Consider the following 14,086-nt stretch of genomic DNA (forward strand, 5'->3'; position numbering starts at 1 on the left):
ATATATATATATATAAAAATGCACTAATCCACGGCACTCCCCATTCCTAGTTTTGGGGTGCAACATGGTATGTGACCACATTGTTTAAATAGAAATCACAGGGGCTCTGCACTCACCATAATAACTAATAATAATAATACTAAACATAATAAACAGTGGGGTTTTTGTTCATGAATTGATCAATGCATTTAAGCTTGCAGCCCATCGTCACGGGACCCCACTTTACTGCAAGTCCCTACTCTATTGCTCAGAATTATAACATGGACATAGCCATCACATTAGTGTTAAACTCAGGGTATGCTATCAAGGTTTAAAGCTCACAGCAACTTTGCTTTTAAATGTGAGACAGTCACCAAGCACACCTGTTGCAAAGCACCTAGGAAAACAGCTGACACAAGTTAAATAACTAGTTAATAGGGGTGCATGAGCTAATGTGATCACAAAAATGATTAATTATAAAAATTAATCATAATAAACAAAAAGCACTAATCCACGGCACTCACCATTCCTAGTTTTGGGGTGCAACATGGTATGTAACCACATTGTTTAAATAGAAATCACAGGGGCTCTGCACTCACCATAATAACTAATAATAATAATAAACATAATAAACAGTGGGGTTTTGGTTCATGAATTGATCAATGCATTTAAGCTTGCAGCCCATCGTCACGGGACCCCACTTTACTGCAAGTCCATATTCTATTGCTCAGAATTATAACATGGACATAGCCATCACATTAGTGTTAAACTCAGTCACCAAGCACACCTGTTGCAAAGCACCTAGGAAAACAGCTGATAAACCCCACTGTTTATTATGTTTAGTATTATTATTATTAGTTTATTATGTTTAGTATTATTATTATTAGTGGAACAGCAATGGGTAGCAACATCGCACCGGCATATGCGAACAACTATATGGATGCCTTTGAGAGGAACTATTTGTTCTCGCCGTTTGGAGGTAGTATTGGTTTTTACCGTAGATTCATAGATGATATTCTGCTTATTTGGAGGGGTTCTGAGGAGTCACTCCTGGGCATGCTGGACCACCTGAATAATCTTGATACCCCGATTAAATTGACGATGACATATGATAGTACATGTATACATTTTTTGGATGTATCCATATACACCACTGACTTGGGCTATGGTTACACCCTCTACAGAAAGCCGACTGACCGTAACACCTTTTTACATTTCAAAAGTCATCACCCTGAGTCCTTAAAACGCAATCTACCAGTTTCCCAGTTTCTACGGGTCCTCCGAAATAATTCTGATCTTAAGACAGCTGAAATCCAATTAGGGAAATTGCAAGAAAGATTCCTTAATAGAGGTTACAACTCAAAAACCATAGAAAGTTGCCTCTTGAAGGCAAGAAATATCTTTCTAGAAGGTAACCCAAAAAAACGCAAGATTGAAATGGTTAATCCTTTTGTCATCTCCACAACATTTGATACAGCAGGACCATTCATTAACAAAGCAGCACGTGAATATTGGCATGTAGTCACCAGCGATCCAATCTTGAAAGGACGACTACCTGAGAAACCCTTGATGAGCTACAAACGGGGTCGTAACCTTAAAGATATGCTTATGCGACCGGATATGACCATGCCACAGAATACACCGACTTGGTTAAATGTAACAAGATTAGGATGTTACAGATGTGTGAACTGCACATGATGGTTGGACATGATGGTTGGACAATTCTTCCATCACCCTCACACAGGACGAAAAATCCAAATACGACATTGAGTCACATGTACTTCTGATCATGTAATTTATATTCTGACATGCCCTTGCTCATTATATTATGTGGGCAAGACCATCCCTCCATTCCGCGAGAGGATGGCAAACCACAGATCCTCTATCAGGAATGCTTTAACAACCGGGTCCTCGGATAAACCTGTTGCTCGTCATTTTCAGGAGGCACAACATGCTTTAGCCTCGCTGAAATGTATGATCATAGATTGGCTGCCCCCCCCGAGACGCGGAGGCGACCGCGCTAGGATACTCCTGCGGAAAGAGACACAGTGGATACACAAACTGGATACCATTTACCCAAGAGGACTAAATGAGGTGATACATCTGGGCATATTTTTAGATTGACCTAATAAGAGCTAAACTCAGGGGTGCACCACCAATAATAATATTTTTTTCATTTTTTCATTTTTTTCATTTTTTCATATTTTTTTCATTTTCTTATTTATAAATTTTTGGTCATTTTGGCAATGAAGTAGAGGTTTGTTGTAACATAGCCTGTTGATGTCTGTTAAGGTATTTTTGAAATGTGGAGATATTTAAATGTTTGTTTATGTATTTAACTATGCAGAAATACTTAAAATCAGCGCATAGCTAGAAGTAAGTTCACAGTCCATTAGTAACTCTCTCTCCCGTTTGTTTACCCTCCTCTGATTGGGATTGGAAGGTTAACTACCTTGTGCCATCCAGCTACTGACCCCAGAGACTAGCATCTACATTAATAACTCTATACAGCATCGCGAGCGCAGGCGGGTTGCTAAGCAACCATCACGTGATCCCGCAGTTTAATGTAACCAGAGTTGCCGGGATGACACGCACGCGTGCGTTCCAACAAACAGGAAATGGGAGTTAGTGGAACGCACGCTGACAGTCTCCATTAGACTCCCACTGCAGCGGGGACAGTATGTTCACTGCACAGGGATCGCTGCGCTCAGATTAGGTAAGGAGTCTCTCCTCTATTTACATGGGAGCTCACAATATAGATACTTATGTAATGTGTATTGTTGGGTCAGTAACTGACTCAGATGTTGATGTGTACCGCAGGTGGGTGGGTTTAGCAATTAAGAAGGTGGGTACATAACGGGTGTTAGTTGCTTGTATTGTTATCTTGACAAAGGTCCACGGCTGGGACCGAAACGTTGATCCTGTTTATACTGTTCATTGTTGGAATAAAGGACTTTTAGAAGACTGGTGAGTGCACCCCTTTGAAATTTATATATATATATATATATATATATATATTTTTATATAAATATAGGTATATATTATACCCCAGAGAAAAGAATATATTTTAATGTTAATCATGACCCCCTCCCCCTAGTGACAATACATGCCCCCCCCCATGACCGCCCGTGCCTAGCCTCGCCCCTCACCTCCTTGTTGAAAATCGCAGCGGAGCATGGTGCAGGGGGAACGGATCATCAGTCCCCCCTGTTGTAGCTGATCTCTGCACGCGCAGAGATCAGCATACTGGTGCTCGGAGGGGAACTATGTTTCCTCTCTTTCACTTTTACTTTAGGCGCATACGCTCCAGAGTGCCGTTTGCACAGCATTCTGGGGTGCGATATTGGGAGTGATATCTGTGGTCACAGACCACCCCATTACTCCCAGTGGGCCTGAGGAGGAGGAGGAAATCCGTTCTACACATGTGCAGATCGGATTTCCTCCATTACACAAGGGGGAGCCGGAGAAGCAGCATGAACACGAGATGCGACCTAGTCAGGTAACGCACTCCTGGCTGCGGTCGCATGTCATGCGTTAGTGCCAGGGAAGTGGTTAAGCAAACGCACAACTATAAAACTCAGTAGGATCAGGATCATAAAAATTAGGAAAATTTGCCATGCCAGCCAGCCAGCCATTTCTAAATCATGGGAAGTATTAAAACAAGACCATATGAAAGAGAACATGAGGCAATGCTTGCTCTTACCTCTATTCAATGGAGAGGCACAATATTGCACCCACTCTGAACACACAGACTCATAGGAAGGAAGGCCACAGACTAAACTAATTCATCAAATCCATCCGGTTTACTTGTCAAATATAAGGAGGACAGAAGTTACCTACTGACGTGGCCTCTATTTTTAACTTGAGTTGAGCGGGTCCGGTTCTCAGCGAACCAGATTCACCCATACTTCCAGATCCGAGGCGAGAACCGAGCTCGGATTGGATTTTCCCGGCTGACTCTGATCTCAAAACGAGGCAAAATGTCATATACTATAAAGGTACCCGGTCATCGGCGCCATGTCACTCTGGCTGTGGAGAGTGTAGTGCTGTGTCCATCCAAGAGTTGCTGTATCTGTGCAGGGCAGTGGCTGCTGTGTCCATCCAGGGGTTGCTGTGTCCGTCCAGGGCAGGGACTGCTGTGTCCATCCAGGGGTTGCTGTGCAGGGCCGTAGCTATGGGTGTGCGGCCGCACAGAGCGCAGGGCTCTCTGGGCAGCACCGTCGACATCCCACGGCCCCTGCTTCTGACTGCAGGATGCCTGTACCAACGCCCTGCAGCCAGCATCACTGCAGCATGCTGCCTGTAGCATCCCGCGGACGCTACAGGCAGGCACCCTGCCATAATTACAGCTGCCCAGCGCGTCTTGAAGATGCTCCGGGCACTGCTTGAGCTTCAGTAGCCGGCGGCCCGTCCCCTTGTGCGCGACGTCATAACGTCACACGCAAAAGGGGCGGGGCTGGCACAGGGCGCTTAGAGTGCTAGCTACGGCTCTGTTGCTGTGTCCATCCAGGGGTAGTTGTCTGCTGTGTCCAACCATTGATGTTCTGTCCATCCACGGGTGCCCAGTATATAAAAAATGAAAAGCTAATAATATAATTAATAAAAAAATTATATATATTTTTTTTTTGTGCTGTACCCCAGTGTACTATATTATTATTATTTTTTTTTTACTGTGACGCTGCCGGTCAGACAGCAGTATAATTTTCATACACGTATTGTTTGTGACATTGTAAGTGGTAGCTCAGTGTATAATACATATTGTGACACTGTAGGTGGAAAATGCAGTGTATTCATTAAAAATATTGCACCACTATAAGTGAAAAACAGTGTATTCATAAAAAATATTTAAACTGTTAGTGGAAACGCAGTGTATTCATAAAAAATATTGTGACACTGTAAGTGGAAAAGCAGAGTATTTGTAAAAAATATTGTGACACTAAGTGGAAAACGCAGTGTATTCGTAAAAAATATTGTCACACTGTTAGTGGAAATGCAGTGTATTCATAAAAAGTATTATCACACTGTTAGTGGAAATGCAGTGTATTCGTTGAAAATATTCTCACACTGTAAGTGGAAAATGCAGTGTATTTGTAAAAAATATTGTGACACTGTTAGTGGAAACGCAGTGTATTCGTTAAAAATATTGTGACACTAAGTGGAAAATGCAGTGTATTTGTAAAAAAATATTGTGAAACTGTTAGTGCAAACGCAGTTTATTTGTAAAAATTATTGTGACACTAAGTGACACCATTTGTGTGCCCTCTGCAAATGTGGGGATGAGCAGCACAAATCAACATGCTGATGTAGAAATCGAGGATGCTTCCGTGGAATTGCACCAGGAGAATGAGGAGGATATTTCTAACAAGGATGATGAGGATGTTGTTGATGAGGATGTTGATGCCGAGGATGTTGTTTGTGTAAATCAGGCAAGAATTGTTGCCCATAGTATGAAAAAGACTATTGTCATGCCGGGGCAAAAGACAAAAAAATCCACTTCTCATGTGTGGAATTATTTCCACCCAAATCCGGACAACAATTGTCAAGCCATCTGTAACCTTTGCCAAGCAAGAGTGAGTAGAGGTAAAGACTGTAACCATCTAGGAACCTCCTCCCTGTTACGTCACTTGCAGCGCATTCATCAAATTCAAAAGTGTTATTCAAATTCAGAAACTTTGGCTAAAAATGTAACAATCAGTTCAGTGTCAACTTGCTGCTCCCTTCTCTGTTAGATCCAAGCGCCTGCAATCTGCACCACCAACACCTGCATCATCATCAACATCCTCAATCATGATAGGAAGTAGTCCTGCATCCAATTTTATAAAAATGACTCCTCTCCTATCCATGATTCCTCAGAAGGATCCTTGAGTGCTACGCCTGTGAAAAACGCAGTGTATTCGTAAAAAATATTGTAACACTGTTAGTGGAAATGCAGTGTATTCGTTAAAAATATTCTCACACTGTAAGTGGAAAACACAGTGTATTTGTAAAAAATATTGTGTCACTGGTAGTGGAAACGCAGTGTATTCGTAAAAAATATTGTGACACTGTAAGTGGAAAATGCAGTGTATTCGCAAAAAAATATTGACACTGTAAGTGGAAATCAGTGTATTCGTAAAAACTATTGTGACACTGTAAGTGGAAAACGCAGTGTATTCATTAAAGATAAGGTGACACTGTAAGTGGAAAACAGTGTATTCGTTAAAAATATTGTGACACAGTAAGTGGAAAATGCAGTGTATTCATAAAAGATATTATGTGCTATTTGGGGCATTGCTGCCTGACATTTTTAATTTTATGGTTTATGAATGTCCAGAAACTATAATGGCCACAGACAGCATCTCCTGTATCCCCCTTTCATTTAAAAAAAAATTTAAATTCTGAACCACCAAGTTGATGGTGTTAGAATGTATGAGCAGCAGCACAAAGCATCTTCCTGCCAGGGTGTGTATATTGGTCACATACATACATATTTAGATGGTACATACAGTGCGTAAAGCAGGCTGTGCTAACCTGAAGCAAGCCACCTGTTGTTGACAAATAACTTCCAGTAGGCCCAGCAAACATCACAGATGCTGGGAGTTCTAGTTCAGCCGGAGAACAACAGGCTGCTTTCCTCTGATGTAACCAGCAAGTCTTGGCCCCATTATCCCTAACAATGTCCCAGAGTACAAACTAGTAATCTTCTGATTATAGTATGTTCCAGCAGCACCTCCACAAGCAAGGCCACCTCATATCTATTAAATGTATAAAAAATAAAAACAACCTCCTCCAGATCAAAGATGTCTTTTAGGAACTGAAGAACTTGATCCTAGATTGATCTTCCCTCATAATTTTTTTTAAGAATCAAAACATTAAAATAAATAAATTAAAAACGAATCAGTCCTTCCGTCCTTTCCCTGTCCATAAACATATCCCAACTCAGTCTGCCTCTGACCTAGTTAAGGAAAACATTCTTGGTTTTTAAAATTCCTAGGGGTTGTTAAGTTTACTAAACAGCCATCCTGTCTACCACTGCAATGCCAGTCTGTGCCATGTTGGAAGCTGAACTGCCACATGTTAGTGCTGCCCACTGCTGTCATATGAAAAAAATCAATATTGTGAGCTGTGAGGTAGTCAAAATTGATTGGAAATGACTGGAAATAAATGTTATTGAGGTTAATAATACTGTAGGAACAAAAACAAATTATGTGATTTTAGCTGTTTTTAGGATTTTTTGAAAGAAAAAATACAGATCCAAAACACGCAAGGGGCAGTTTTTGCTAAACCAAATCCAGATCCAAAACACAAGGAGATACAGATCCAAAACCAAAACCAAAGCACGGGGCACGGCGCACATCCCTATATTTAACCCAGTTAAACTTAGACAGAACTTTAGGGAAATGCTGCGATCTTAAGCCGTGTATTCACTTCCCGATATAAATGAGCGATTGAACGATTACGACATCATAATCGTTCAATTGCTCATTAATCGTGCACTACAACATCGGAAACGACTAGCGATGTGCGCTCCCGCTGGTCGTTTCTGACATCAATCATCGCCTGAACATGCTGATCAATCTGCCAGTAACGGCTGAAATGGGCATGTTCGGGGATGAGGGAGGGTGCCTGCACTGAACGACATTATGAGGAACGACTGTACGATTACAATGTTGTAATCGTACTGTTGTTCCTCTATCTGCTAGTGGATACGCACCTTTAGGGCATAGCCCCCACACACCAGAGCACTCCCTGTGCTGCTCTAAAGACGGACACTGTGTCTGATCTCGGGCGTGTGCGGCCACGATCAGCTGGAACATTGGCCGGGGACCAAGCCTTCCCACAGGCACTGACTGGGATGAAATTGCCTCCCCAAAGCAGGCAGGGGTTATCATTAAAAAACAAGCACAGGGAAACTAATACATTCCTATAAGAAAAGCTCCCTGGTCTGAATAGGCTGAAATAAACACAATAAGAAAGACAAGAGAATCAGAAAGAAAAGAGAAAAGCAAAATGAAAATATTTGAAAAGAAAACAGAAAGGAAAAAGAAGGGTAAAAAACAAAAGATGTTAAAATAATAAAAGATAAAGAAAAACACAACTGTCAGACCTAAATGGGTAATAATAACATCAATCAATAACTGTATATTACTACTTAAAGCAGCAACCGAAACACGTCGTAAAGAGGGAGGGCAGCTGTGATCAGCCAGATACTGTACCTGGCTTGCACATTAATTCTTGTATTGGGTGGAGTAATAACGATCCCTCTCAGGGCCTGATTCATTACCGATCGCAACTGCAATTACGTACGCAATCGGACAATTGTTGTGTACTGCGTATGCATTGCATGAGCCGGCCACTGCAGTCAGGCACTGACCATGCAGACCCATTGCAGAGTGATTGGCCGGAAGTACTGTTTGTGGGTGGTGACGGGGGGTGTACATCCCTATGTTGTGCTGCGGCGGCATAACGAACACATTGAATTAGCTTACTATCGCAGTGAGACTGCGTGTGTAATCGCTATTGTAATCGCAGTTGCAATCGGTAGTGAATCAGGCCCTCAGTGTTACCAGTAATAGCTTTTCATCCACTGTGATAAATAGGTCCATGTATGTAATTGTGCCCTTCCTTTCTGTCACTAGCAATTAAACAGCCAAGTTCAAGATGAGTTCCAAGCAAAGTTCTTCATTACACACACATAGCTGCAATTACCTCAGAACAATGTGCAGTTTAACAAACAGCTGCGAAAATATGCTAATGACTCACATGCCGTCCAGTGCATAGAGACGCCCACTGAAAGCATCTCACATCCTCTGCTCACGCACAAACCCGGAACCATCAGTCGCAGATCAGGCGGCCATCAGCCTTCTGAGTAAGTCTAAGATACCGCAGACATGACAGGTTTCCACAGACACAGAGGGCTCTCCTGCTGCGAGCATGACCGCAGCATCTAATTTAGGCAGACCCAGAAAATGGCGTGTAAAAGGTCCTTCAGGCCTGCGTTTTTCTACCCACCCCCGTTATCTCCCCCAAAACGCTGACTGTCACTCACTTTGCGCTTAAATCCTATATACGAACATAATCACAAAACAATCGCTGCGCATGCGCAGTGCGGCTTGCATGTGCAATGGCTAACAGTTTCTCCATTTGCGTAAATATCGGCGATGCGTACATCTCTGAATCAGGTCCTTAGTACTCTCAAGTTTGCGTCTCATCATGCTTGCGTCTGCACTATACTAAAAGAGCTGCATTCCACTATGACAGCACCATATGCCCAGGAGAATTTCCTTGTCTGCAATCTATCACCCTCTGCTACCTGCTTACAGTATCTGTGTTGCTTCTCACTCTGGGCCTGATTCAGAGCCGGACGCTATTTGCGCTCGCTCGTCCAGAAAAAGGGGCTTGCTATTTAAATTGACCGTTCGCTCTTTGCGGTCTGTTGACGCCTCTATGTCTGAACGAGCGAACAAAACATGTGGCCTTTTTTTTTTTTAAAACGCCTCCTGGCCGCTCGCATCATACGTAATCTCCGCTATTTATTAGATTAATCGAGTACATCGAAAGGCGTATGAACTGCTCGCTATTCTTGTGGTTGCATTTTCCTACCGCAATCATGCCAGAAGTTCTGGCTAAAAGACACCCAACTGACGTGGTCGATGACGCTGCTTTGTTAATTATGCACACCCTTAAAACGCCCATTTTGACCTTTTGGCACGCCTGCGTTCGGATCTCCACTCCCCGTTTTCAAGCACCTTCCCCTGTTACCACCCACAAACGCCTCATCCTGTCACTCAAATTAGCAGGCACTCGCTATTTTGCGAGCACACGAATTTCGACCGCACTGACTGGTTCTCGCATGCGTACTAAAACCCATACGCATGCGCAGATGTGCGAACATCGCTCGTAGCGAACGAGCGGCCGCTTACGAGCGGCTCTGAATCAGGCCCTCTATTTCTTCTTACACTGACACTACTTTTGAAAATGGATCTACCTTTAATGAGGCTCTTCAGGTGAAAAAAATCGTTGACGATCCCTCATCAGCTATCAACCACCCATATGGTAATTGATTTTCTATTATACTTACCTGGCCTACAGTCCAGCAATGACTGAGCATGCATTACAGATGTGTCCAAATACACCTCTGCCCAAATCGTGCCATATAATCTTATTTGGCACGCCACAGACTTTGCCATTTAGCCACTCCGTTAGCATCGCAGCTGTGTCTTTGGAAAATATGCTACTGTCGCAAGAGCATCTGAGAACAAAAGACGCCCCCTGACAGCATTGCAGATCTGAGGGCTGCGTCTGTAGATGCAGCATCGGATCACCATTGTGACCATCAGTCGCGGCAGAGATCAGCAAATCTGCCTCGGAAGACGGAGACTCTGGTCTCACCACTCCCAGAAAATGGGGGCCTTCTCGCCCATTCCCTGCCCCAAACCGTCACATGTCAATCATGCTGCAGCTTAGGGGCATAGTTGCAGAAAGAGACCTGCACATGTGTAGTGCACATCCTGCGTGTGCGCAGATCTCCAACAATCGCAGTTGTACGTCATCCACCATTTCTGAACAGCACTTTTAAAAACATTTTGATGTGTTTTTTGTTTGTCTATTTTAGTTTATTTTAAAACATCTGGTTTGACTAAATGTTGTAACCTGCTTTACATATGCATATTGTACATCTGATTTCCCTTCTGTATGTATACAGTGGTGCCAGTAAAAATGCTTTAATTAAAAAAACAAACCATGGTATCTGGTATAATGTTGCTGGAGGATATTATAATTATTACAGTTGTTAATCAGGAAGGTGCCACAATGGGAAAAATAGAATAAAACATTGTAGACAAACTAAATGAAGGCATGAAAACGAAGGTTAAGAAGGGCTCTGGGCATAACAGAGTTTACACTCTTGCAGGTCCAAATCAAGGCACATTCCAGCGGAGCAGCCGCACAGGGGTACCAACCCATAGGGGGCGCAGTGTGGCATCCGCTGACACCTGAAATGCCCACCGCATCCTCAGAGCCTTTCCATGTAGCTCAGATGTGGCAGGGCCGGAAGTGACCCTAAAGCAGAGTTGCCGGCAATCTGGCTGCCTCTTCCGGGAGGAGGAGCCAGAACAGCACAGCATGGGGGAGTGATGCAAATTTGGGGGTGGGTAAGGAGGCGGGACTTGGATTGCGTAACCACGGCCACGCCCCCACTACACAATGCTGAGATTACCAGCATTGTGCAGCCGGTGGCAGGGCCACGATAACTCTAGTCAGTACGAAACGCGGCATCGGCTCCCGGCGCTGTCGGTCGTAGCGGGTCTCACGTATGCGCACGAAGGAGCCGCCTCCCTCGTGCGCATGCGCACTGGACAAACATCGAGGCGGCCGTGCGGTCGTAGACCGTACGGCCGCCTCTGAATGAAGAACCATGTTCCTACCCATTGTTGCTGGATTCTATGGGGGCGCTCACTGTTCTGGGGGCTGAAGTGGAGCTCCTCCTGCATCTAGCTCAGTTCACTCAGTCTCCTGTTGTGAGCTGAGGTAAGCAATGAAATTATATCAATATGTGTTTTTTTTTTTAGCTGTGGGAGCAATCATTGAATCAATGGGAGGGGTTGTCCGTAGCTCCTGTCTAAACTGACCGGGAGCTATTCAATTGTTTTGGGTGCCCAGCACCATGAAACCACTTTACATGGCTAACCTGTGCATTTCAGGGCGAAAATGAGACCATGCGACCAGTGCAGGGCTAGTCGCGCAAACAATTGAATTAACTCCGTCACTTTAGATGGGAGCTACGGGCACCAATATCAAATGAATCGTCCTCCAATTTGTATTTATTTTTTTCCTATGGGGCCAACTTGTTTGATTTTTTTCCTGTGGGGGCCAATGTGCGCTTTATTGTTGTTTCCTGTGGGGGCAATTATTGAATTCAATGTGTTTTATTTTTTTTCTGCCTGGGACAATGTGTGTTTTTTTTTTTCCTGCAGGTGCCAATGTGTGTGTTTTTCTTTTATCTATGAGGGACAATGTATGTGTTCTTTTATCCTTTGAGGGACATTTGTGTTTTTTTTCCTGTGTGGGACAATGGCCCTCATTCAGAGTCGGTCGTAAGCGACCGCTCGGTTATACGCCTAACGACCGAGAAACTGAAAAAGGAAGCAATCGCACGGCCGGTCGGTCACAACCAAAGTGACGCCCATACGTGAACATTGCACCTCCTCTAGCTAGCGAGTGATAGCAGTTAGCGATCAAGTCAATCGGTATCAGTCGCTGTATGTTAATTTTCTTCTGATGGTTACGGCCGCTTGTGCTGTGTGCAAATTACACCAAAAATTAACAAAAAAACGCATATAATAATCCATCCCCATGAAATTTATTTATTCTTATTATTCGCTAATGCAAACGCAACTGAATCAATTACAAGCCAATTAGCAGTGTTATTAGCTATAACAAACGATTATTAGCTGCTTGATTGTGTGGCTCAAAATAGAAACATCAATCCTAACATCAGTAACATTCGATAGTATCGATTGTACTCTGGGGCTTGCGAGATCAAGTACCCAACCTCAAGCTGTACGATCAGCCAGGCCTCAAACCTGCTCGCAGAGTGACGTTTTACTACTTCCGGCCTTCTATGTCGGTCGTAGCAGGTAATTTATGTACGCCCCTAAAACGCCCTGAAAACGGTGAGGAACGCCTGTGTTTTTAGACCACCACCCCCGTCAACACCCACAAACGGCCTTTCATGTCAATCAAATCTCAGAAGCCACTTCCTGCTCGTAAGCCATACGATCGACAGCATTTTGGATCGCAAGGTCTCGTACGCACATGCGCACAACTAACCATATGCTTGCGTGGTTTGGAAACATCGGATGCGTACGTCCGAGCGGCCGCTTACGACCGACTCTGAATGAGGTCCAATGTGTGTTGTTTTGTTTTTACCCGTGTGAGACTTACAGGGGTATTCAATATGGGTGCGATAACATCGTTTTTGAGTTAATATCGGAGATATGACGTCATTATGGCAGGTTTTACTTTTACACCGTATTCAATTTCAAAGACTTATCGCAGTTTTGAAAAGTCTTTGATAAAAAACGGGGATAACTTTTCACCATTGAATAGGTGTCGAAAAAAGTGCAGAATTGGGGTTTAGGGGTGCAGGCTTTAAAAAAATAGCCTGCACCCCTGGGAATGACATTTAAAAAAGAACTGTGTCAAAAAAAGTTTTAAAAAAAATTAGGGACACCCCAAAAAAATAATTAAAAAATTGGGGTGAAAAAAAAAAATGGGAAAAAATTATTTAACAATAGGGAAATAGGTTCAGGGCTATTCTGCATGTATGCGGCAGGTGTTTTCTAGAATAGAATTATAGCGGCATGTGCACAAATGCAGAATTTTTAAAACCTTACTATAGGGACTTAAAAATATGCTAGTACCCATTTTCATGTACCCCAAATTTGATGGGACCACTTAAAAAAACGAAAAAAATAACCTAAGTGCTCTACTGCATCACTTATTCAATGTCGGGAAAAAAACACCTGCTGCGGCTATTTAAATCCCCGACTTTCAATTAAAGGCTAAAACGGGGGTACCCATAGTGTTCCCCCCTGTTTTTACAACTCTAGGGGGGTCTTACAATTATTTTAAGGAAAAATTCGTAACTTTACGCAAATCCAACTTCAGAGTTTCCCGTTTTCGTTAATTTTATATTGAATACGGGGATAAGCGGGAGCGCGCCCATACTTTAACGCAGAAAAAAACTCCGATATGAAACGTTAACTTCGACAGTGAAGTTAACGTTTCATATTGAATACCCCTCTTAGTGGTAAATTTACTAAGAATCGAGATAGTTTGAGATGACCATCTCGGGTGATTTATTGATTTTTTTTCCTGCTTGCAAATTTACTAAAGGTAAAGTTGGGTGAGTTAGAGAGAGATTTCTCTCATCTCACTTGTAAAACTCGGGTGAGAAAGCAAACTCGAATCAAATCACCATCGAGCCAAATTGGAAGTACTTTTCACCTAAAACATACATCTCTCAAATTTACCAAAAATCAGGATTACAAGCTCGGGTGAGATAGGAGCAAACTCTCAAAATCACTTTTCAAACTCTCAACCCCCTGAGCTGCGAGATGGTCAG

General features: G+C 43.1%; 1 protein-coding gene across 1 annotated transcript in view; it reads left to right on the plus strand.

Annotated features, from left to right (window-relative positions):
- Window positions 1-14,086, plus strand: part of MID2 (midline 2) — a 348,031-nt gene that overhangs the window by 137,593 nt on the left and 196,352 nt on the right. The gene's annotated exons all lie outside the window — the stretch shown is intronic.

Source organism: Taudactylus pleione, unplaced genomic scaffold, assembly GCF_031769625.1.
Source record: "Taudactylus pleione unplaced genomic scaffold, aTauple2 ptg000352l, whole genome shotgun sequence".
NCBI lineage: Eukaryota > Metazoa > Chordata > Amphibia > Anura > Myobatrachidae > Taudactylus > Taudactylus pleione.